The following is a 24,976-nucleotide window of genomic DNA, read 5'->3' on the forward strand; positions in this document are numbered from 1 at the left end:
GTGGGGAGTCCTGGCGCGGGGGGAGGGGGGGTGGGCAGGTGGAGGTTGGTGCAGCAGGCTGGTGTGCGGGGCTGTGCTGGTCTGCAGCAGAGGCCGTGGGAGGTGGCGGGCAGCCTTGGCAGTGGCTGCCTGTGGCTCCTAGGTGAGTCTGTGGAGATGCCTGTAGCAGCTTGGTGGTGCCGCGGCTGTGAGAGCCTGGGGTCTGTGCCAGGTGGCAGCAGGGAGGGAACAGGTCCCAGCAGAGTGCCCAGTTGGCAGGGCGGTTGGCCCGAAAAGCTTAGAGCGATGGATTGGCTGCGGCTGTGGTTTCCTGGGAGCCTTGTGTGGGGTTGGCGGGGGCCCATGGGGATCCCGCCAGCGCTGCAGTCTTGGGCTGACTTTGGGGGCTTACCGGGTGGTGCCAACTTTCTGGCGATTGTAATGTCGGTATTGCTGAGTTCACTCCTTCCCTGTAGCCGCCCTGTGGTGGTGGTGGTGGGGGGGGAGGTTGGGGTGGGAGTCGTTCGCCAGCTCCGAGGTCTTCACCAGATTCCCTCCTAACTTTCCATGGGTCTAGTGTTGAGTGCTTTATTCAGTTTTTGGGAGCTCCTCTGCTTAAAGTCTGCAGAGAGTCCTGGGTTGGCAAGGCGCAGAGCCTTGGTGCAGCTGCTTCGCAGAGGTCCCATTCACTGTTTCTCTTTTCCCTTTCCTTAGTTGCCTGCTAGGATAGTCCTCTTATAGTAGAAAAAGCCTTTAGGTATTTAGAGTTTGATTGGAGTGGGTCTCTTGAAGTAAGATGTGGCTATGTCCCTAGATCTTCTTTTGGTCAGAGACCCGTAGTGGAGCTACCTGTGAGATCACCGCCATCTTCCCCGAGTCTAATTGGAATTTATTATTAACCATGTGTTATGTTCACCACTTTTTATACCTGTCTCCCTAACAGTTCCTCTTCCTCTTTTATACTATGACTGTGGGTGTTTGCTTATGATATATAGAGAGAAACAGGAAGTGATGGAGGAGGGTTATAAGACTTTGGATCTGCAGTATTGTACATCAGCATATGTGCATCATTGCTTGTTATAAAGTACCTGCTTTGCTTGTTCCCATTTATTTTGGTTCCTGTTATAATGTTGCATAGATTTTGTTTTCAATCTTTCTGGGGAAATTGTTTTATAGGTGTAGACATCTTGGCTGTCATGGGATCACCAGGATCTCTGCATGTGGCAGTGAAGCAGCATTGTGTCATTAGTGACTGCTTTTGTTGTTATTGTTGTTGTTGCTTGTGGGGGCTTGAACTCAGGACCTGGACACTGTTCCTGAGCTTTTCTGCTCAAGGCTAGCACTCTACCACTTTGAGCTACAGTAACACTTTGAGTTTTCTGGTTGTTCATTTAGGATAAGAGTCTTTTATGTCCAAGCACTGGTGGCTCACGTGTGTAATCCTAGTTACTCAGGAGGCTGAGATCTGAAGATGGTGGTTCAAAGCCAGCCTGGGCAGGAAAGTTTGTGAAACTCTTATCTCTAATAAACCACTCAGAAAACAGGAAATGGTGCAGTGGCTCAAGTGGTAGAGCACTAAAAGCTGAGGGACAGCATTCAGGACAAGAGTTCATGCTCCATGACTAACAAAAAAAAAAAAAAAGTGAGTCTCACAGACTTTTCTACGCAGGCTGGCTTTGAACTGTAATCCTCAGTCTCAGCCTCCTGAGCAGTTAGGATTACAGGTGTGAGCCACCAGAATCCAATGGTGACTACATTCTTATTTTTCTGTCATGACTAGCACCTTAGCTTTCAGGTGAAGGTAACTAACACTGCTATGATTACTAGTACTGGAAAGGGATCTATAGGCTTTATAGCTGTTCCTAGTGTAATTGTTAGTGATTGAAACAACTTTGTTAGAAGCAACAGGTTATCTTAGTGCCCAGGCTTCCTGGACTGGATAGAAGTAGCCTGCCAGGGTGCTAGTTCCATATTTCCATTCCTGGTTGGTAGACTGCTGTGCTCCTGTGCTGTCTAGTGGCAGTTGCTGCTCTTGTCCTTACATATGTCCTTCCTTTTAGGATTTCCAGTTGTCCCCTTTCCTGAGAACCATCTTCTGCCAGATGTGGCTCTCTTCTTCTCTCTTTGCCTTGCTGAAGCTGACCAATACTGGGTCCTACACTTACTTCTTTGTGAAGGCAATCCTGCCTGAAATTCAACGCAACTGCAGTTTCTGTTGTTAGTTTTAATAAAAATGAGCTTTACATGCTGTTTTTGGGAGATAAAGCTCAAGGAGTAAATAAAATGTTGATAATAAAATGCTAGGATTATTTACCATAGCTAAGATCTGGATGCCCCTCAGTAGATGAATGGATCAAGAAAATGTGGTATATATACACAATGGAATTCTATGCCTCCATCAGAAAGAATGACATTGCCCCATTTGTTAGGAAATGGAAAGACTTGGAAAAAATTATATTAAGTGAAGTAAGCCAAGCCCAAAGAAACATGGTTTCCCTTATTTGCAATATTAATATATGTATGAGTCAAGCAGAAAAGGTCAGATAATGTGATGTTAGGAAAATGTACCCTTAGATATGTATTTAAATGTTTTTTTCTTTCATCCATTTGTTTCTAACCCATTTATAAGATTATTTCTTTGTTGCTTTGTATGTCCCTCCCCCACAGTATAACCCCTGCTTTCACTGTATTTGATGTCTGTATAATTTGTGGAGGGGAAGGGGAAAAACAAGTTGTTTAAATGAGCATACAGGTGGACCCGTTGCAACAATGAGAAATACAAGTTGTCATGTCGAAAACAAACTTTACAACTTTGGTGCAGGGAGTGGGGGGGGAGGCTGGGAAGGGATGTGAAGGGTAAACAAAGGAGGAGGCTGCAATGCTTGATAAGAAATGTACTCATTATCTTGCCCATGTAATTGTAACCCCTCTGTTCAGTATATTCACAAAAAATTAAAATTAAAATTAAAAAAAATAAAATGCTAGGGATGATTATGATTTGGGGACAACATGGTAACTCCTGACCCCTTACTAAGTAATGTCATACAGGTGACTGATCTGATATAAAATAGATATGGAGCTCAAGTTGAGATAAGTTAGGGGAAAATATTGATCACAATAAAGTGAACAGAAAAAATAATCTAAAAAGGAAATAAAATGTCTTTCCATTTTTCATTGTCCTCATTTCAAGGAAGACTCCTTTAAGAATTGTGGCTTTGGGGATGGTTGTAAGAAATTGATTCAATGATGTCCTCTCCAAGACTGACATTGGACAATATGACATTTTTCATCCTTGCTGTCATTGCTGGCCCCCTCTTCCTATGCAATGGCATGGTGTTACTGATATTGGCTGATAAGCTTTGAAGATGGAAAAGTACCAGATAACTTTTGTCATCTGATTCACTTGCAAAAAACTTATGCTTTGCTGAAATATACTTGACATATAAGCTATAATTATTTTTTAACCGAGAAAAAGCAGTTTTAATAACATGCACACATATATTCAGAAGACTTTAAACAATTTTAAAAGAAAAAACTAAAAGGAAATATGCATTTACTACCTAAGAGCTGGTGTATTAACTGGTTGACAAGACTGCCTGGGGAAAATAAATGCTCAATGAGGTGTACCTACAATGCTGACGAGTAGAAAATCATCACCAAGACCACACTAACAACTGCCTGCTCATCTTCTGTTCCTACCTCTTGCCTCCTTAGAGACAAGCCAGAACAGCCATCCTAATACTCCAACTCAGTTGCTTGTAGGTTCACTTCTTAAAATGATTATTTATATTCAAAAGTTACTCTTGGTTTATAGACTCCATACATTATTACTGGCCAGCCCCTACCAACAAGATCTGTCTACAAATGTGCTTTCTGTCACTCACAGGTGAGTTTGTATTTTTCTTAACTCTGTAGCATGCAGATTATGTCATGTAGTTTTGGGTTTGGCTTCCTTTACTCAGGCATAATCATGTTGGGGAATCATTCATACTATAACACGAAGGGACTGCCTGCTCCTTTTGGGGATGCATAGTCCTTCATTGTGCTCCATTGTGAAGATAAACATCAATTTGTATGCCTACTCATCTGTTGGATTTTGTATCTGCTTGTTAAGGCTGCCATCACAAACCACAATGGACCAACCATGTGAATTAGATTAAACAGAGAGAAGCTAATTTTTCCAGGTACTGGAGACTGGAAGTGTGAGAGCATAAGTGTCTGGAGGGACATAGGTCTGGAGGGTCCTCCAAGACCTCTCTCTTGGCTAACTGATGGTCAACTCTTCCTTCCTGTGTTCTTCCCCCTGTCTTTTTACCTTGGTACCTCTTTGTGTATTTATTTATGTATTTACTTATTTATTTGCTTGCTTGCTTACTCAGGCTCTGGGTACTAGCCCCGAGCTTTTCTGTTCAAAACTAGTACTCTACAATTTGAGCTGTACCTGCACAGGCTAGCTTTGAACTGTGATCCTTAGATCTCAGTCTCCTGAATAGTTAGAATTACAGACATGAACCACCAATGTCCAGCCCTTTTAAAATTTATAATGACATCCATTATATTGGATTAAGACCCCCTCTAATGGTTTTGTTTTCATTAGCATTGTCTGAGTGTCTCCCACTGACCTCACATTTGCCCACATTGTACATCAATGGCTGCTACAGAATTTTGGACCTTCTAACACTTGCCTGGTAGTAACTCTGCATATTTGCTGAATGGTTATGGTAATGAATGGCAACAGGAGCATCTTCCTGAGCCACCAAGATCTTGCTTGGCTCACAATCATCTCTTCTCTCAAAATAACTTACAGAGAACCCACAGAATCTCCAAACTCACATTGGCTGTGAGTTTGTAGCAGAACTTCAGTTGCTGGCCTTTAGCTTGGTTATTTGGTTCCATTTTTGTTGTTGTTTTTCTTCGACACAATGACAGATAACCTTTCCTGGCAGCTCCCACAGTGGTGGCCCCTGTCTGAGTTCCTTCCTGTAAGAGGGGTGACAGTGAGCTCTAGGAACTCCACTTCTCTCCAGAATTATAGCTAGTTCCTTAGTTTCTGTTTTTTGTTTTTTTCAGAACAGAGATATGGAGAAACCAGTTATTCTGAGTGGGGCCAACTGCCAGGGATCTTCTTGAGTTAGGAGATTTCTTTCATTTTTGGCTCTTAACTCCAAATTCCCTAGAGACATATGAAATCATACTCCTTGAAAAGTAGTTTCCTCTACTAAAAAACAAGTCTTTCCAATTGTTTTGCACAAAAGTTGACAAAATTTCTGACATTTCTGAGACAAAAATAAGTATCAAAAGTTCAGAAGTTGACTTTTAACAAGATACCCTTTTCTTTTTTCCCTAAGTTCTCTTTTCCTGCACTAGGTGATTCAACTGTTATCAATATGATGCTTTACAGATTTCTCAAAGCAACCTATAAGAATAGTTCCTGAAATGTACTCATTATCTTGCCCATGTAATTGTAACCCCTCTGTACAGTATTTTCATAATAAAAAAAGAATAGTTCCTATGTTCTGTGAATGTATTGAGTTCTAAAAATGTTCTACTGTGGAGCAAATAGCTCTCTTCTGAATTTTATCAATGAGCAAAACAAGGACCAAGGATGGAAGATGGAAGACTGCCAATGAATGATGGCTTGTAAGAGTAAGTGCTTTGGGAACGGGCAGTTTTAGGGCTAAATTTTAAATGTGATTTTGGGAGGAAAGTAAATGGGGATAAATTCCGGCACCAAGAATACGGACAGGAAACCTTGTAATATAGTTTCTTTTGGAAATGTTTCTGCCTGCCAAGCACTCACTCTAGAGAGACTTGGCAGATGTAGGATTTTGAGTATTCAGGTTAGCAAAATAGCAAGACCATATTTTTTCCCTCTCCCAATAAATAGAAGAGGAAGATATGAAAATGTCCTCTTATGTTATTTTCTTGTGCAGTTTGATTAAATGTGGTGTATTTACCATGAAATAAATGAATGCATTTACCGTATGTAGTTAGATTATTTATCACAGGGTCCCACCAAGATTCATATGCACTTTACCTTCTCTTCTCTTCTCTTCTCTTTTCCTCCCTCTCTCCTCCCCCTTGCCCCTTTCCACCCCTCCTCTCCTTTCCCTTCTTCTCTTCTCCTCTCCTCTCCTTTTCCCCCTCTTTCCTTTCCCTCTCCCCTTTACCTGTTCCCCCTCTTCTCCCCTTCTTAGCCCCCTTACTCTTCTTCCTTTTTCCCTCCCCTCCACTCCTCTCCCCTACTCCCTTCCTCTCCTCTCCTTTCCTTTCTTTTCTCCCTTCCCTTCATTTTCTTTCCTTTCCATTTCTTTCTGGTTTTGCTTGGCTGATTTCTGCCACTTGAGTTAACAGCTGTAATCAAGCATTTTACTAGTTAATTGAAGATAAAGTCTGGTCTAGCTTTGAACTATGATCCTCTGGATCTCAGCCTCATGAGTAGTTAGGCTTACAGGTATAAGCCAGTTTTTGTTGTTTAATATATATTAAATTCAGCTCAGAATTCACTGGATGAAAATATATTTGTCAACAAGGCCCTATTGAGGCCAGTGAGTCCACAGTGGTTCCAGGTCCTAAGATCCTGCTAAGAATAAGACACAGTATATGAGAAAAACAATGGAGGGGGTAACAATGCTCGACAAGAAATGTACTCATTACCTTACTCATGTAAATGCAATCCTTCTATGCAGCATCTTTACAATAAAATAAAATTTAAAAAAAGACACAATGTTTCTCTTCTTAGAGTTAGCATTCTAGTTCTTCATAAAATAACTCCTCCCTCTACTAGTACTGGAGGTGAAACTCAGGGTTTTGCACATGCTAGCCTTGTGCTCTACCACTGAGCTAATCCTCAGCCTCAAATACATATTTTTAGTTTTAGATCCTTCACCATGTGAGCTTAATGACACATATAGTCATTGTTTGTACCTGTGTTCCTTTGTCTAGGATGCTGTACAGCCTAGGGAGGTGCTCAGAGACTATTCTAGTTAGTAATGGAATTAAAACTTTCTCTGGAGAAGGAGTATAGTCACTTCTTATTATATAAGCTGCTTTTAATATTTTTTTGGCTGGTAATGGGCTTAAACTCAGGGCCTAGGTACTATCCATAAACCTCTTTGTACTCAAGACTAGTGCTCTACCACTTGAACCACAGCACCACTTCCAGCTTTTTCTGAGTAGTTTATTGGAGATAAGAGTGTCACAGACTTTCCTGTCCGGACTGGCTTCAAACTGCAATCCACAGATCTCAGCCTCCTGAGTAGCTAGGATTACAGGCATAAGCCACTAGCATCCATCTATGAAGTGCTTTTTGAAACAGTTAATTTGAAGAGCTATGTGATATAGATTTAAATATGTACTAAACAGTTCTTCATAGGCACAATCAAATTAAATTCAAATCTTAACTTCTGGCCAATGTCCTTGAGCCATCTCATGACCTGTGACCTTGCCATCAAGGTCACCTCCTGGAATGCGATGCAGGCGTTGATCAGAATATCTGTTTCCCCTCTGTGGTCTGGACCGCACTGCTACTTGCAGATCCAGTTGGTGAATTAAGATCCCAGGTGGGAATTACCAATTTATTGTTGTAATGCATATCATCACTGCTCTCATTGGGCCAGAGGATGCTTGCAATTGGCACTCTCTCAGCCCTCAGTCCCTGCAGCCTCTCCCAAGCCACATCTTCTCAACTGCAGTTCAATGAGTGTGCTAAGGCTTCCATTCTTTCTCCTCTATCCCCCACCCCCAAGAATAATTCAGTATATTATCCAATGTTTTTAGACCTCAGCTTCATTATTATGTCTCAGTTTCCTATACCATACCAAATCACCCATTTATCTAAGGTTACCTTATCTCTCTAAGTTGCAGTTTTCCTCTTCTTCACTATGCCTGGCTGGCACAATGGGTGGGGGGAGATACATGCCCTCACAGAACCCTCAAAATAAAATGATTTTGAAGCCAGGCACTTGTGGCCTGTAATCCTAGCTACTCTGGAGGATAAAATCTGAGCAACAAGGTTTGAAGGCAGCAGTGGCAGGATGTCTATGAAACTTTCTTTCTCCAAGTAACCATCAAAAAGCTGGAAGTACAATATCATTCTTTCTGATACATGAGTAGAATTCCACTCTATCTATCTATCTATCTATCTATCTATCTATCTATCTATCTATCTATCTATCTATCTATCTATCTATCTATCACATTTTCTTGATCCATTCATCCATTAAGGGGCATCTGGGCTCATTCCATATATTAAATATGGTAAATAATGCTGCAATGAACATGGTTGTTCTGGCTTTAGTATGACCTTGTTAGTACTCTATTGAATACTGTCCAGGGGTGGGATTGCTGGGTCATAGTGAAGCTCTATGTTTAGTTTTTTGAGGGACCTCCATACTGCTTTCCAGAGAGGTTGGACAAGTTTACTTTTCCAACAGTGTATTAGAGTTCCCTTTTGATCATATCCACACCAGCATCTGTTATTATTAGTATTCTTCATATTGGCTCTTCTAATTGAGGTGATGGGAAATCTCAGTATTGTTTGGATTTGCATTTCCTTTATGCCAGAGAAGGTGAACATTTCTTTATTGTCTATTGGCCATTTTCACCAATTCATCTGAGAAGTTTAAATCATTAGCTCATTTAATAATTGGGTTGTTATTTCTTCACAGGCTTATTTTGGGGGGATAATTTTTTGAGTTCTAAGTATATTTTTGATATTAACCCCTTATCTGATCGGTTGTGTTGCTGGTAAAATTTTTCTGGCACTCTCTGGGCTTTCTATTTAGCTTGTTAGCTATGTCTTTTGCCATGCAGAAGCTTTTAAGTTTGCTGCAGTCCTATCATTTGTAAGGAAATGGAAAGACTGGGAAAACAACTATATTAAACAAAGTAAGCCATACCCAGAGAAACATAGATTGCATGGTTTCGCTCATTTGTGGTAGCTAAAATGTGCTATAAATCCATATGCTATAAATCCATATGTTAATACACTGGGCAGCAAAGAAAGAGTTACAAATGGATTAACTGAGTGTAATACAGAGCACAGGTACAATGCTTGATAAGAAATGTACTCATTACCTTGCTCATGCGATTATAACCCTTCTGTACAGTATTTTCACAATTAAAAACTTATTTAAAAAAAAAACTAAGTCAAAACCCAGAAAAAATAAGTACCAGGAAATGGGTACTTGTAAGAGGGGAGGGTGGGACAAGGGAAGAAGCTATAAGAATGAAGTGGGAAGGAGGGTAATGCAGGCAAGAATTCACTGTATGCACAACAGAATTGAGAAAAACAAGGGAAGGAGTAGGTTGAAGGAAGGTGAAGATGATGAAGTGATGACACAGATCAAGATGCACTGTACATATGAACTGCTTTGTTAAATGGCAAAAAATTCAACACATAACCTAAAATTAGGATAAGTAATGGAAAGTGTAGTTTGGGAGGGGTGGATGAGAATGTTGAAAAGGGTGACATTGATCAAGATGCACTACATTCGTAAACTGCTTTGGTGAGTGGCAACTCCTTTGTACAACTTCTTAAAGATAACAAAAAACTATTCAAAAGGAAAAAAGCTGGAAGTAGAGTTGTGGCTCAAGTGGTAGAGTGATAGCCTCAAGTGAAAAACCCAGGCAAAAGCACAAAACTCTGAGTTCAAGCCACACACACACACCCAAACTAATTTGATCTTGTGAAGCCAGGCCCCTCAGGAAAGCCAGGGTCTCCCTCACATCATCCCCTCCCCTGTAGAGCTCTCCTTTCCTACTGAGGTGCTTCAGCCAGGGCTTCTGAAGAACACACAAGCCACTGCACACACACTTCAGCTTTTCTCTCAAGTCACACTGCAGGCAGTGCATACTCCCATGGTTATGCAGAAAGGACAAGCCCTACTGCCACAGTGCTAATTTCTCTCTCTCTCTCTCTCTCTCTCTCTCTCTCTCTCTCTCTCTCTCTCTCTCTCTCTCTCTCTCTGTGTGTGTGTGTGTGTGTGTGTGTGTGTGGCCCTTTGAGCAGATCTTCTCTCATAAACGAAACCAAGAAAACTATTCTAAATTACAGTATCCTCAATTTCTATTAGTTTTCCCATGTCACTAATAAGCTGTAATTAACTGTAATGATAGTAATAACAATAAAACAAAACCTTAATTTCCTTGAGCCACTAATTGCCTCACCAGAGTACTCTTTATTTCAATTAACTATACCAAAGAAACTCAATAGTTAAGTAAGTATGACCATGTAAGATGACACTAAATGAAATGAACTCCAAGACATGGACACAGAAGTTTATCTTTATTGTTGTTATTTTTAATGTACTATGTGATTTTTTGTTTCTTTTGTATGTTCTTCCCCCTATGGTATATTCCCTGTTGTCACTGTATTTGATTTTGGCATGCTGGTATTGTATATGTTTATTTGAATTAGGAAAGGGAAGGGGAACAACAGAATGGCGAGACAAAGAACCAGTGCAATAGCAATATACACAAGACAATATATTGGAAATGATCTGTGCAACTTGGGGGTAGGGAGGGAGAGGGAAGGGAAAACAGGAGAAAAATGAGGGAAGATGTAACAAGTTTGACAAGAAATATACTTATTACCTTACTTATGTAACTGTAACCCCTCTGTACAATATAAAAAAGAAACAAGTGAATGGCTTAGAAATGAGCTTCCTTGGGTTGGGAAGGTGGCTCAGTGGTAGAGCGCTCACCTGGCATGCAGGAGGCCCTGGTTCAATTCATCAGCACCACATAAGCATAAAAAGCTGGGAGTGGTGCTGGGGCTCAAGTGGCAGAGTGCTAGGTTTGAATGAAATGCTTAAGGGACAGCACCCAGGCCCCCCCCCCAAAAAAAAAGAAAAAGAAAAAGGAAAGAAATGAGCTTCCTTGGAATAGTGATAAATATTAGAAAATGAATCAAGAATAGTAATCTTTCTATAAGGAACTGGGTCTTACTAAAAATAAAATTTTAAACTTTAGTGAAATTCAAACAGACTTGGAACAAGGCTATCTATCCATCTACTTATAGATGGATTGATATTTTGTTGTGCTGGAGTTTGAACTCAATACCTCATACTCTTGCTTGGCTTATTTCCATCAAAGCTAGTCATCTATCTCTTTAGCCACAGCTCTATTTCAGCCTTTTTGCTGGGAGATTGGGAGTTAAGAGTCTTATAGTCTTTCCTGCCTGGGCTGGCTTCAAATCTTGCTCCTCAGATCTCATCTTCCTGAGTAGTAGTAGGTGTGAGCCACTAGCCCCTTGCATCTGGCAACAAGGGGATTTTTAAAGGATTGACACATACCCCTACCCCAAATAATGGAAACCCTTGGTCTCAGATTTAAAACTCAAGTTCTGAGTCTTACTTAAGATCACAGAATCAACACATTTTTAATCAGTCCTCCCAACTCCCTCTCTGCCTGGTTAACTTACTGCTAATCTTAGAAGCAACGCCTTGGCCTGGGCCAAGTCTGCTCTCTTTTGCTCATGGCAGCTTCATGCACACTACTGTTTTTACTTTTCTTTTAAAATTGACACATATCTATTGACCTTTATGGAATACAGCCTGATAATTCAATACATGTATGTAATGTGTAATTAACTATCAAATCAGAGTAATCAGAATTTCCTTCTCCTCAAACGTACATGGCTTCTGCATGTTGAGAAATGGGACAGTTCTTGTGGAACAGGAGGTAAATCTTTGCAGGCTCTTTTCCTGAGAGGACCAGGACAGGGTTGGTACAGCGCCCTCCAGTGGTCTCCTTGGTTACTATCACGGGTGCTGTGTGAGATTGCTCTGGTCTTAAATTTTTGGAAAACTGTTGACTCTGCTGCTTTTTCGTCTGAAGATAGGGTCAGTCTACCAAGAACTCCTTATTCAATTTACTTATGATGAAGGGATTTTCTGAAGGAGAGGAAAATATTTTTCTTTCATTCTAGAACTTTCCTTGAGGCTTGAATGTTTGAACTGGCCTGTAGCTTGGTTATCCTGCAGCCCCACCTTGTGCTTGATTAGTCTACCCATGGGTTTAAGAATGAACGGCTAGAAGAAGACTCACAGATGGACCAGAGCTAGAACAAGCAGCCCTGGGCTGTGTTCATGATGTTTGGTACAGCATTTTCAAGTCATGTTGCCATCCATGGGACAGTTCAGGATGTGAGCAGGCTCTCACTCCAGCTGGAAAAACACAGAAGTCTCCTTTGTGCTAATTTCCTGGCTTGAGTCAAAATGTATCAGTGCCATTTAAAGACTTAGGAGGCTTTACTCCCTCTGAATTCATTAGTGGTCTTTCATAGTACTTAGGCAAAGCCATCCTTTGGGCTATGTTGCTACGGTAAGGCACACATAAGCCATCATAGCCCTCCCGAGGGTTGGTTTTGGGACCATGCTCTGCCTGCCTGGGGAGAGGCCCTGATTTGCTGCCTTGCAAGCAAAACCTTCCTCACAAGGTTCCATGTACATACACACCCAGCCTGGCTATGGCTTCCTCTCAAGCTGTTGTTCATTCTGCCTTGCGCTTCAGTGGGCACTCAGCACAGAAGTGCTTCCAGAGCCATAACATTCACTTTCTGGTCGCTCTCAACTCTTGTGTGAAAGGTTCATTTAAAATGTCGCAGCCATCTTTTGGGGAAGCTATAATTAAATGCTTCAAGCATTACATGAATCAGCATCCTTTTTCCAAAGTAACTGAACTACTCTGAATTAAATCCTAAATACACCAAGTGGTACATTTCTGGTTTAGCTAATTAAGAAGGAAAAATGTATTCTGTGAACATATCCATCGGTATGTATTTTTGGCAAAAAAGAATATAGAAGATTGCTACCTTACCACTCAGGCACTTGGAGATCATATCTACTGGCTTCCCTACTATTTCCACCTATCTTGATCTTCGTTTGCAGCCCATTACAACTTATTTTAAGAAAAGGAGTGAACCTTCTAGAAGAAGTAGATGAATTTTGTTCTGCCTCATTTTTCTAGACACATTATTTCTACCTCAGCTGTGTCAGAGCAAATGGGGTGATGTGAATGGGGACAATTGATAATGGTGTGCACTGTGAGCAAGATTAACTCCCATCTCTGTAACTCCCAGACCAGGATTTTGGGCCTTGGCAAGATGTAGACATGTACGTTGATATTTGTGATGAATGTCAGCTAAAACAACACAACTCTACTGTTTTCCTTGCATTGAGATTAATGGCTTAACCTAAAAGTTGATCACGGATCAAATGTATTTGAGTTCAAGACTCTTATTTGTATATGCCTTTTTGATTAGAAAGTAATGCTTGACTGTTACTAACTTCCTGCTCTTCTTCCCACCAAACCCTCTTCCCTGGAGCCCCACAAATGATTAAGTCTGTCTCTTACGCTAGGCAGGAAGTCAAGTTCACATACAAGTTGTATGTTTTGGAATGGATTTCTGAGACACATTCATAAGGCTTCAAAAATTGAGGTAAGCATGAAGTTTAGGAAATTAAATCTTCTACCGAATCACTTAAAAATGTATAGTGCCTTATTCTTAAATAAATGCTTAGTTTCACATCAAAAAGAAAACAAATTCCAAATAAATATAATTTGGGCCACAGGATCAATTTAAAATGACAATGACAGATTTTTTTAAATTTCCTACAAAAATACTGATGGCTCATGCATTACTGGGATATGAAGAAGACAAAGTTGAAACTAATCTGTCATGTAATACATGGGACTGAGAGCTTACTGACTTACTCTATCATGTCTTATACTGAGTCCTTACTGACTTAACTTACTATAACTTATCCTGAATCCTTACTGATTTACCCTAGAGGGGTTGTAACTTATCCTTCTCCTTAGGCATATGGTTTGTATGGCTTCCCATATGGCTGGAGTTTAAAAAGTTGCTGGAGGAAGCTAGGGAAGCCCATGTTCCTTCCACATTTGAGTCTAAGAAGCCCTGGGAGCTGGATAGTCCTTTACCCTTGGATGAAGAGGTCCCATGGCATCACAGGTTTTTCCAAATTGTTTAATGAAGAAGGTTTCTTCAAAGAAATAAATGCTCATATGATTTCCATTGGTCAATTAGCAACTTAACTTTGAAAAACAGTATGGAAAGCAAATATACATCACATACATTTGGATTTACTATGTTTTTAATGGAATTGTGAAAGGGGAATACAAATCCTGCCCTGCCCCTCCATCTTGCTATCTGAAAGCTCTGAGGTTGCTGGACCAGAGATTGTGGCATTTTATGGTGTCCCTCACTTTCTGTTGCAGTTACCTTCCCAACATACACAACTAGTTTCATAGACAAAGCCACACTAGTAGATATGCATTCTATCTTTCATGAGTTGAGGGACTGCTCAACGATGTTTGGAGCTCCAAATTAAGCACATTATGTTCTAGTAAAGTTATAGAGCTAATTTTTAAGAACATTAATGACCTGGGATTAACCAGGTTATTGTTGCTTTGTTACACAGACCAGAACTAAATGTTAAGGCCAGTGTAGAGCAGATACACATAATCTCATTTTAATCCTCATAATGACCTCCTGAATTAATGGCATGAATTCCTTTTTACATGAATGCTATGGTTTGGATCTGAATTCTTGAAAGGCCATACCGTAAAGGTCTGTTGTCAAGGACTAGTTGAATATTTAGGGGATGGGTTTGATGGGAGGTCTCAAGGACATTGGGGACCCTGGGAGGGGATAGTGGGACCCTGATACCTTCTTCTTTTTTTTGTTCCCTGGATATGAGGTGAATGGCACTGGCTTTGCTTGGCAACATGTTCCTGCCTGATGTGCTGCCTTGCCTAACATTGAGAAGCAAAATGGGTGAATCAACTGTAGACTAGAACCTTCAAAATCGTGAGCCAAAGCAAACCTTCTCTCTTTATAAGCTGATTATCTCAAGTATTCATTACAGTAATGGAAAACAGACAAGGGCTGCATTGAGGCTCAGAGAATTTGACCGCTTGCCCAGTTAAACATCTAGGTAAGAGGCAGTGACCTTTTTAGTCACCATCTAAACTCTGTGTACTCTTGCACTGTTGTCTGTGGTGGTCTGAAGAGTGGGCCTTTGAGAGAAATGGATGGAAGCTCCCAGACTGATGAGTGGCTGTTCCAGGGTTAACCATCCAGCCAGATTTTTGTGGTCTTTACTTTGAGGGTTGTAATTGACCAGTTACTTGCTGCTACTCACTTTAAACAAATACAGCTCAGATTTTTCTAGCAAATAAAATACCCAACTGGTGAGGGTCAAAAAGTCATCTGAGTCATTTCTGTAGTTACAATTTAAGAGAGAATAAAGAGCTCTGTGTGTTGAACAAAAATATCTTTAAGAAAAAGATGGGGGGAGGAGTGCCCATGGGTAGTTGTTTACTGTTGTTTACTGTTCTGCCTTTTCCTCTCTAACACTTTAGATTATGTTTGACATTATTAATTTAAATAGGAAGAAACTATTGCATAATTTTAATTTGGAGTGTGGATAATTTTTAAAAGCCCTATAAAAGGGAATAACAAATTTTAAAACTTCCATTGACTGCATAGTAACTTTCTAACTATAGTGTAAAACTGTTATGCCTCAGAATTAATTTGTGCATTTCTTTGTTACGTTTTTACACAGACCTCAGAGTAAACATAATAGAATAAGCAGTTATTTTCACTAGACTGCCACATCAGAGATAAATACCTATTTTATTGAGGAGGGAGGTTATTATCAGTAACGAGAACAGTTGTGAGTGAGATGTCAGTACATCCTATTACTAACTGCCCTTTACCAACACTGACCAGCACAGTAGCATGTCTTTATTGGTTTTGTCTTTTTTGGGGTGAAGAGGGACAATCTAGGATTTGAACTCAAGCTCTTGTGGTCTTACTTGGCTTTCTAGCTCATAGGCTGATGTTCAACCACTTGAGCCATGACTCCAGTCCAGTTTTTTTTCTGGTTAAGTGGAGATGAAGTCTCAAAGTTTTTTCCTACTCAAGTACTTAGACCTGAGTCCTCCATATTTCAGTCTTTCAAAAGGCTAGGGTGACAGATGTGAGCTGCCACTGGCACCAGCTATATACATCAGAGTATTTGAAGAAAAGTTAGATTTTTAAAGTCTCACAACAGACCTACTGCATCAAACTTTGAGGATGTTGAATATGGAGTGTCAAATTAGCACTCCATAGGGTCCTTGGCACCCCAGACTTTACCAGAACTGGTTTCAAACTCTGCTTCATTACTTAATAGTTTGTGATTTTCAGAAATTTTCTTGATATCAGCTTGACAGGGTTGATTCAAATAATTGTAAAGAATGTCTGGAATATCATGAGGATCTGGAAATGGCTATTATTAGTATAAGGTTTATGACAGTTTAGGATAGTGTCTTTTCTCTTAGTACATGAAGAAACATTTTCTCCTACAGTTTAGAGAAAAGATCTAATGTGACCTTGGCAACAAAGAGGCATCAAACAGAGACCACTAGGATCAGGGAAATGCACAAGGGAGATTCATGAGCACTAGGAAGAGGGGGATCCCTTGAGGTCTTATTCTGCATTCCAAATTACTGTCTCTCTTTGTCAGGAAGACTAATTTGTTCATAAAGATTCACCAATATAGACATGAAATAAATACCTTGTAAGGGGGCAAGACCTCTTTTATTCCATTAACTTCTGTCCAGAACCACTTCCCATCAGTAGATAGAAGCCCTGGGGAATAGCCAGGTAGTAGGAACCTTGCTGAATGGGAAAAGATGGGAGGGAAGGGCCCTGAGTACTAGTGGCAAATCTCTCTGTGTCTCTGTCTCTGTCTCTGTCTCTGTCTCTCTCTCTCTTTCTCCCTCCTCTCTCCTATATAATCTAATTATCTGTGTATCTATCTATCTAATTATCTGTGTATCTATCTATCTAATTATCTGTGTATCTATCTATCTATCTATCTATCTATCTATCTATCTATCTATCTATCTATCTATCTCTGTGCTTTTGACTTTGCAATAGTATTATAAATAAGTACCAAATGAGGAAAAATGATAAAAGTAACAATTTTTTAGAACCAAACAATAAGTCAAACTTAAAAATAAACAATAGATATTAAATAAAAAATTGAGTACACTCTAAATAAAATCTATGACTTATTGCTAAACCTGTATCCAAAGGATAGTGGAATTTAGAATTTAAAAAAAAGCAATGGGAAAAAATCATAAAAGGCAGAAGAAATAAATTCAGTTGTAAAAGTAAGTAAAAGAAAGGAAATATAACAGAATTGGTGCAAATATAAGGGCTATATCTTGAAGACAAAAATAATCTGACAAAAATGTAGGTAACAAAATAAAAAAATACTCAAGGGGAAAAATGTATACAGGTCATGTAAGAAGTGGAAAAAGGGAAAATACAATTATAAAGCAATTAGAAAACAATTATAGAAAGTGGGTTACAGATATCTGTTCTAAACAAGGCTAAATGTAAGATAAAAAGTAAATATAACTATAAAACCAGTGAAAAGACTCAGATGTTGAACTAATCTCAAAAGTTTTAAAAGGAAATTCTGTCAAACTTAGAAGAAGCAGATGAATTTCCTCTTCTTTCAGTTGCTTTAAAGGTGCCTGATTGATTTTTATAATATCCATACAAACATGCAGTAAAGGTAACATAAAATATAAAAACTATAGATCAGTATCACTTATAAATATTAATGACAAATACATAAAATATTAAGAAATGGAAACTGGCAATACAGTGGAGAGCTACACAATAAAAGTAGTAATGGATTATAGCCTTTGGAGGAGAGAGAATTCATGGACCATAAGACAGAAGGAAGGAAATAAAGAAAGAAGGGATTGAGGGAGTAGCTAACAAGAAAAGGCAATTTTGTATAGTAAAATAGCAACAGATATGCATTAAAAGAAATGCTAAAGTTTGAAATGCCATGTTAGCACCAGCATAATAATGTTTGATTCAGGCAAAGCCCACAGGGTCCAGATGAGAAAAAGATACTCTATAGACTCTCTATCAGTTCACTTCCAATATATTTTGCTTCCTTCTGTTTCTAGGATTTGAGCACAAGATCTAGAACATGCTAAGCAAGTGCTCTACTACTGAGCTACATCTCTAGGCCTTTTTCTTTTTAATTAAAAAGGAAAAAAATGATATAATCTGGCAGACATTATGGTATCAAAGTTTACATAGCCAAGTGTATTAGTCAGTTTTCCATTGCTTTAACAAAATGTCAGATGCTGAGTATTTTGTAAAGAAAAGATATTCATGTAAGTTTGTAGTTTTAGTGACTTGGAGTTCAATGTCAGGTCCCCTTGCTGTAGCCTCTGCTGGGGGGCCACTTTAAGGAAATCCCACAGAGACAGACATGACAGGACAGGGCAGGAGGCCAGAGAGAGTGGGAACCTGGTGGTAGGTAAAAAATAAAGCCAGTTAAGCTCTTACGAGGTTGTAATTTTATTCCTTGACAGTATTTAGAGAAAATAATAAAAATAGAAAAAAATGATGAAATCTTACTGAAGACCATAAAGAAAAATTACTCCATGATGTACTCTGTTGTTAAAGCAATAACTTCATGGAAAAGTGTTTTTCCTGAAATTAACAAGTTCCAGGCCAATCATAGGAAGACTCTTTGGAACATCTTGTGATAGTTATCATTCATTTATACTGAAAATAAATGAACAACAATCCAGGAGAAACAGGAAAACATGTGCCATGACAGCTTCTATGTATTTTTTTTTCCAGGGCTGAAGACCAAATCCAGGGCCTTGCACGTGCTGGGCGGGCGCCCTTCTGCTGGGCTAAACCCCCAGCCCCAGCTTCTATGTATTTTGAGAAGGTACCTTGCTCTTAATGTTTATTTTTGGAAACACAAAAGTATACCCCTAACACATTCTTAAAATAAACTCTAAATGTTTCTATTTAAAAATTAAATATTTCTATTTAAAAATTAAAAAGATAAAATTTTACCAGAAAATAAAGCTAATAGAAATGTACAGGGCAAGAATGAGGCCTAGTGATGGAGCATGTGCCTAGGACACACAGACCTAGGGTTACCTAGCATTGCAAGAGAGCTTACTATCTGCATACCTGTACTGATGACTAGGAGATAGTGGTGGATGTCAGAAACTCAGATACCATAGAACAAGAGAAAAAAATTCTAGAGAATTTCTCTTGGCCAAAAGAAACTTATAGAAGTGGAAGAAAATCCCTTCAAAGAGAAAAATACCTGGAACACAACTGACATGGCAATAATACTGTAAAAACTAAGTCAAACTTTTTAATAAGAAAAATATACAAAGGATATTCATGGGAAGTCATATAAGAATGAAAATCACAAGCAAAGATGAAAAGCTTATTGATCCATTCAAGTCATTAGAATAAAAAGACATTTTTTCCAATACAGTTCATTTTGAAGATTTTTTAATAAAAAGATTAAGTATGTGTGTGCACATGCGTGAGCACACTTGTGTGTTGGCATTCAAGGGCTAAGTACTGTCCTTTAGCTATCTTGCTCAAGGCTAACAGTGTACCACTTAAGCCACACTTCCATTCTGGCTTCTTAGTGCTTAACTGGATATCACAGACCCACAGACTTTCCTGCCCAAGCTGACTGTTTACCACGATCCTCAGATCTCAGTCTCCTGAGTAGCTAGAATTACAAGTGTGAGCCACTGGTGCCCAGTGAACATTCTTTATCTTTTTTTTTTGGATCCGGTCATGGGCCTGAACTCTGGGCCTGGGCACTGTCCCTCAGCTCTTCAGCTCAAGGCTAGCGCTCTACCACTTGAGCCACAGCACCACTTCTGGCTTTTTTTTTCTGCTTAAGTGGTGCTGAGGAATCGAACCCAGGGCCTCATGCATGCAAGGCAAGCGCTCTACCACTGAGCCACCTTCCCAGCCCCGAACATTCTTATCTTTATACTGAATGATTTCCTTTGAACTGAAATCCCACTTTAATAGATTGGTCTTAATATTTTCCATTACAGGGAACAGCTTAAGCAACTGCTGCATGTGCTTGCCATGGAAATTATGGAAGTGACTGGGTAGACAGCAATTTTGACAGGAAAACAGGATTGTGGCATGTGGTTAAGTTAAAACAATATTACAGGACAGCAGGATTAGCTTGAGCTTTGATATGTCAAACTACTGTCTCAACCTCTGTGTCCACAACTGTTTATACCTATATAGAAAGAGAGAGAATGGCTACAAAGTCACTCATAAGAACCATAAAAATGGTCCCTATTGGCTTATGGAGAAATCAGATGGCTTTGCTTCATTTTTTTCTTCTCTGTATTGTGTAAAACTGTGGGGGTATCCCTAGGAATCTTTTTTTTCAATAGCTAAAAGATAGAAATGGCTTGTGTCTACCTATTGAAGGACAAAAAGAAGACCAAATTATTAGAATGTTTGTACACCATGATATTATTCAGACTTTATGAAAGGAGGATATTCACATGTGCTATCACTTGGATGAGCTCTGAGAACTTTACAGTAGGGGAGGCAAATACTTTTCTCTTCCACCCTGCTGAGTTCTTGGCAGGGGCCCCAGTAACCACAAAAACAAAAACAACAGCCCAAAGAAACATTTAAAAAAGCATAGACATTTACTTAAGTTTTATGTGATGAAGAATTTTCACAAGGAAATACAGACTCAAGAATGAGGATAACCATGTATGGTTTTATGCTGGATTGAATATGAACAGAGGACTATGGATAAATGTGATGAGACACAGGATGTGAGCTAAGAGGACCAAGAGGAGACAAGCCCAGGAAGCAGCAGACCCACTCTTCTAGTTCTTTCCTGTGTCCTCTAGCCAAGAATGCTCCTTCTGTCCACCAATAGGAAGCCAGCTCTGATGTGAGAGTCTAATGGCCTACTTCTGGGAAGGTCAGAAACTACTTCCACCAGGCTATTTTCTCTGCTTGGGCAATTCAGTATACCAAGATGCCATGTGCCAGAGCAATGTGTCGTGTTCTCTTACTTCTATGGTGGGAATTCAGCCAGTCACCCAAAGGAAAATTGTATGATTTCCGTAATATGAAGTACCAGGTGGAGACAAACTCAGTGGAACAGAAGTAGAAGTAAAATGGTTTGTGAGAGGTGATGTTAATGGGGACAGGCTTCACTTTTGCAAGAGGAAGAGAACTTTAGAGAAGGGTGGAGGCACAGTAACGTGAATGTATACCCTCTGCAGGGAGAAACAAATGCTGCCTTCTACCTCTAAATTTTCAACTAGGTGCGTCACTTGTGGGAGAGAACAGATTAAATGGAAATAAATTAGAAAGTTGCTATCATGTTGCTCATACCAATACAGAAGAAATCTAGGGAATGAGTAACTAAAAAAGGTGGCTTACCAGATGGGTACGAGTGACTCACTACTGTAGTCCTAGCTACTCAGAAGGCTGAGATCTGAGGATCCCAGTTTGTAGCCAGCCCAGGCAAGTGTGTAAGATTCTTACCTCCAATAAAAACTACTGAAAGGAACCTAGAAGTGAACCTGTGGCTCAAGTGGTAGGGCACTAGCCTTAAGCAAAAGAAGCTCAGGGACAGTGCCCAGGCTCTGAGTTCAAACCCCAAGATACATGAACACACCACACACATATACACACCACACACACACACACACACACATACACACATACACACACGTACAGTGGCTTACAATTCACTTTTCAATTAAAAATAAAGAATATGGGAGAGGTTACCTACAGGAAGATGGCAGGGAAGGGAAGGCATAGTAGCCTTTTCCAGGAGTAAATCTATAGTGATGTAACCCCAACCTTTTCTTTCTGTTTATGAGGGGAGACACTGTTCAGATGCAGATTTCCTTCAGAAATAGAAATTGTCCTTAAAAGAGGACAACTTCTCTGTCTCAGAGCTGCTCCTATGCATGCTACTTCTCAAAAGAACCAGCTCAGAAAAAAATCCTCATGAGAAAGAGTTATACTTTAGGATGATGTAATCTGGTCAACAACAACACTTACAAATAACATGTTACATGTGTCAGTTTATCCAAAAGAAACTCTGTCATGGCTATTAACTTTAGTTGGAAGATTCAATACTTCAGGAAGTTAATCTGAGGGACATTAGAATGAGCATAGGAAAATAGAATACCACATTCTAATTTGGTCAAGTCCCCACAGGGAAAGAAAGTTTTGCAGAAAAATGTCTTTTTCCCCCTAGTTCTGGGAATTCAACTCAGGCCTCCACATTCAGCCTCATATTCTAGTTTGGGAAACATTATTACTATTATTACTATATCTACAAATGTTTGCACAGGGATTAACAATTTAGCACATTCATTTATATGTCCATGTGGCTTGATCAGAGTCAGGTTTCCATCCTTCTCCTCAGTTCCCGCCCAACCTTTCCCCTGCCAGTCACATCATTTCCCACTTCCGTGTATATTGAGTATTATGACTGCATTCATCTACTGATCCTTTCTCCATTTGTCTACACCCTTCCCACTACTCCCTATTCAAAATACACTTCAGCTTGCAGATATTCATTTTGTTGAACTATTCATTCTTCAAAGGGTTTGTGCCATAGACTTTCACTTCTGTATATACTTTATCTGGTAAGCTGGATTTTGAGTCTAAGATCCACAGGTGAGAAAAAACATACATCTTCTGTCTTTCTGGGCCTGTCTTATTTCACTTACTATTTTCCCCTCACGCAGACCCATTTATTTCCTGCCAATGGCATAATTTTATTTTTCCTGATGGCTAAATGCAATTTCTCTCTCTCTCTTTCTTCTCTCTTGATCTCTCTGTGACTATCACATTTTCTTGATCAATTTGTCTATTATAGAGTATCTGGGCAGTTTCCATAACTTGGCTATTCTGAGTAGCGCTTCAGCGAACATAGGTATGCTGGTGCTTTGTATTCTGTCTTTCAGTCTTTCAGTTAAATGCACATGTGTGGTATTGCTGGACTATAGGATAGTTCTCATGTGCTTTGAGGAATCTTCATAATGATTTCAATAGTAGTTACACTACCTTACATTCTAGTTTGGGAAACTTCTTATAAAAGGATAGTTGGTATTCATTTGATTGGATCCAAAGAAGACAAATGGTAGCAACACCAAATGTATTGCTACCATTTAGGGCTGGGTATAATGGTTTACACCTATATTACTAGGTAAGAAGGAGGGAGAGATAAGGAGGATTGTCATTGAAGGCCAGCCTGAACAAGACATTCTGAAGAATACCATCTGAACCAATAATAGCTCAGTGTGGTGGCATGTGTCTGTTATCCCAGCTATGCTGGAAGTATAAATAGGATCCTGGTACAGGGCATGTGTTGAAACCCCAGAAGTGCCAGAACATGAACAAAGAGAAAGGATTTTAAGAGATTTTCAGTCTTCAGGTACATGAAATAACTCTCCAGGAAAATGATCTATGGCAATGTTTTCAAAAGATACTAGGAGTAAAGGAGGGTAGGAAGTAGGAATCACCGTGATGGCAGCACAAAAGCTGTATGAATCTTTTTTTTGGGGGGGGAGAAAGTGAAGAATGGGAGAAATAGCATCTATTATTTTACTGAATGAAATAAAGAAATGTTTTTCCTTTCATAAAAGAACTAAACAAAAGGTACTTGACAATTTGGTCCCTCTTTCTTGCCCCCTCTCTTTTTATCCCCTCTAAATTATTCATACTAGACCCCAATCCCTGGGGCAAAGTGATCTGCTTATCTCTTCTTCCTGAGTAACTGTGCCTACAGGTGTGCACATTCACACTTGCTCCTTTATTTTTTTTGAAAGGGAACATAAGATGTGAATATAACAATTTGTACTCAGTACTCCACTGATTTCCTGCAGGCTCATTGGCTCACCTTTCAGTTCTATTTTTATTCAGACAAAATAACTATAAAAATCAGAACTTTTCACACCTATTGGGAGTGTTGAACAGAAAATTTACAGTGGACATTGACTGCTTTTAAAATAGAAAGTGACCACTCAGGACTGTGGTTTCCAGCCCTCACCTCTGTGGGAGGCTGTGGAATGGCTATAAGGAATGTAGCCATCTTGGGGAATATTAGCCAAGAGAATGAGTTGTATAATTTTTCCTGTGGATGGAAAGAACACCAATAGGAAGGAGAGAAGGAAAGTCTCAGGTTTTGCATTGCTCCAAACACCCAGGTCACTTAGAAGATGACTCAAGCTCACATGGAGTAGCCGGGTGACCAGGGTGTCTTGAATCTTTGGGGAAAGCTGACCACAGAGAAGAGAATGTCCAGTGATCCTACAGGGGATTAAAGCATATAAAAAGTTGCTGTTGCTTTTAATTCCACAGAATTCCCTCTTGCTTTGTGGTTCAGAGTGTTTTCACATGGCCATCCATGGAATGGAAGTCAATCATATGGTGTCACACCACAGATGCCACTTCCCTAGATCATTTAGCTCAAGATGAAGTAACTCTTATGGTGAAAATGGGTATATACTGATAAGATGAATAGTTTTATGGGAAGATATAATAATTGTGATATAATAATTGTGTCTTTTACTAGCTGGTGTTCATTTCAGGGTCTTTAATTCTATTCCATTGGTCTTAAGGCCTGTTCTTGTGCTAGTACCAAGTTGTTTTTATTAGTACAGCTTTGTAATAGAGTTTGAAGTTTGGTATTGATATTCTTCCGCATTGTTCTTCTGTTAAGGATTGTTTTTGCTATTCAAGGTCTTTTATTATTCCATATGAAATTTTGGATTTCTTCTATTTCATTGACAAATGAAGTTGGGATATTGATTGCTATTGCATTGAATTTGTAGATAGCCTTTGGCAGTATTGCCATTTTCACGATGTTAATCCTCCCAATCCAGAAGCATGAGAGGTTTGTCCACTTCCTTAGATCTGCTTTAATTTCCTTTTTCATGTTTTTTAAAAAAAATTTAGGTTGGTCATGGGGCTTGAACTCGGGGCCTGGGTGCTGTCCCTCAGCTCTTCAGCTCAAGGCGAGAATTCTACCACTTGAACCACAGTGCCAATGCCAGTTTTCTGGTGGTTAATTGGAGATAAGGGTCTCAAGGACTTTCCTGCTCTGGCTGG

Source organism: Dipodomys merriami, unplaced genomic scaffold (assembly GCF_024711535.1).
Source record: "Dipodomys merriami isolate MVZ:Mamm:240054 unplaced genomic scaffold, mDipMer1.0.p SCAF_2, whole genome shotgun sequence".
In the NCBI taxonomy this organism is placed as follows: Eukaryota; Metazoa; Chordata; class Mammalia; order Rodentia; family Heteromyidae; genus Dipodomys; species Dipodomys merriami.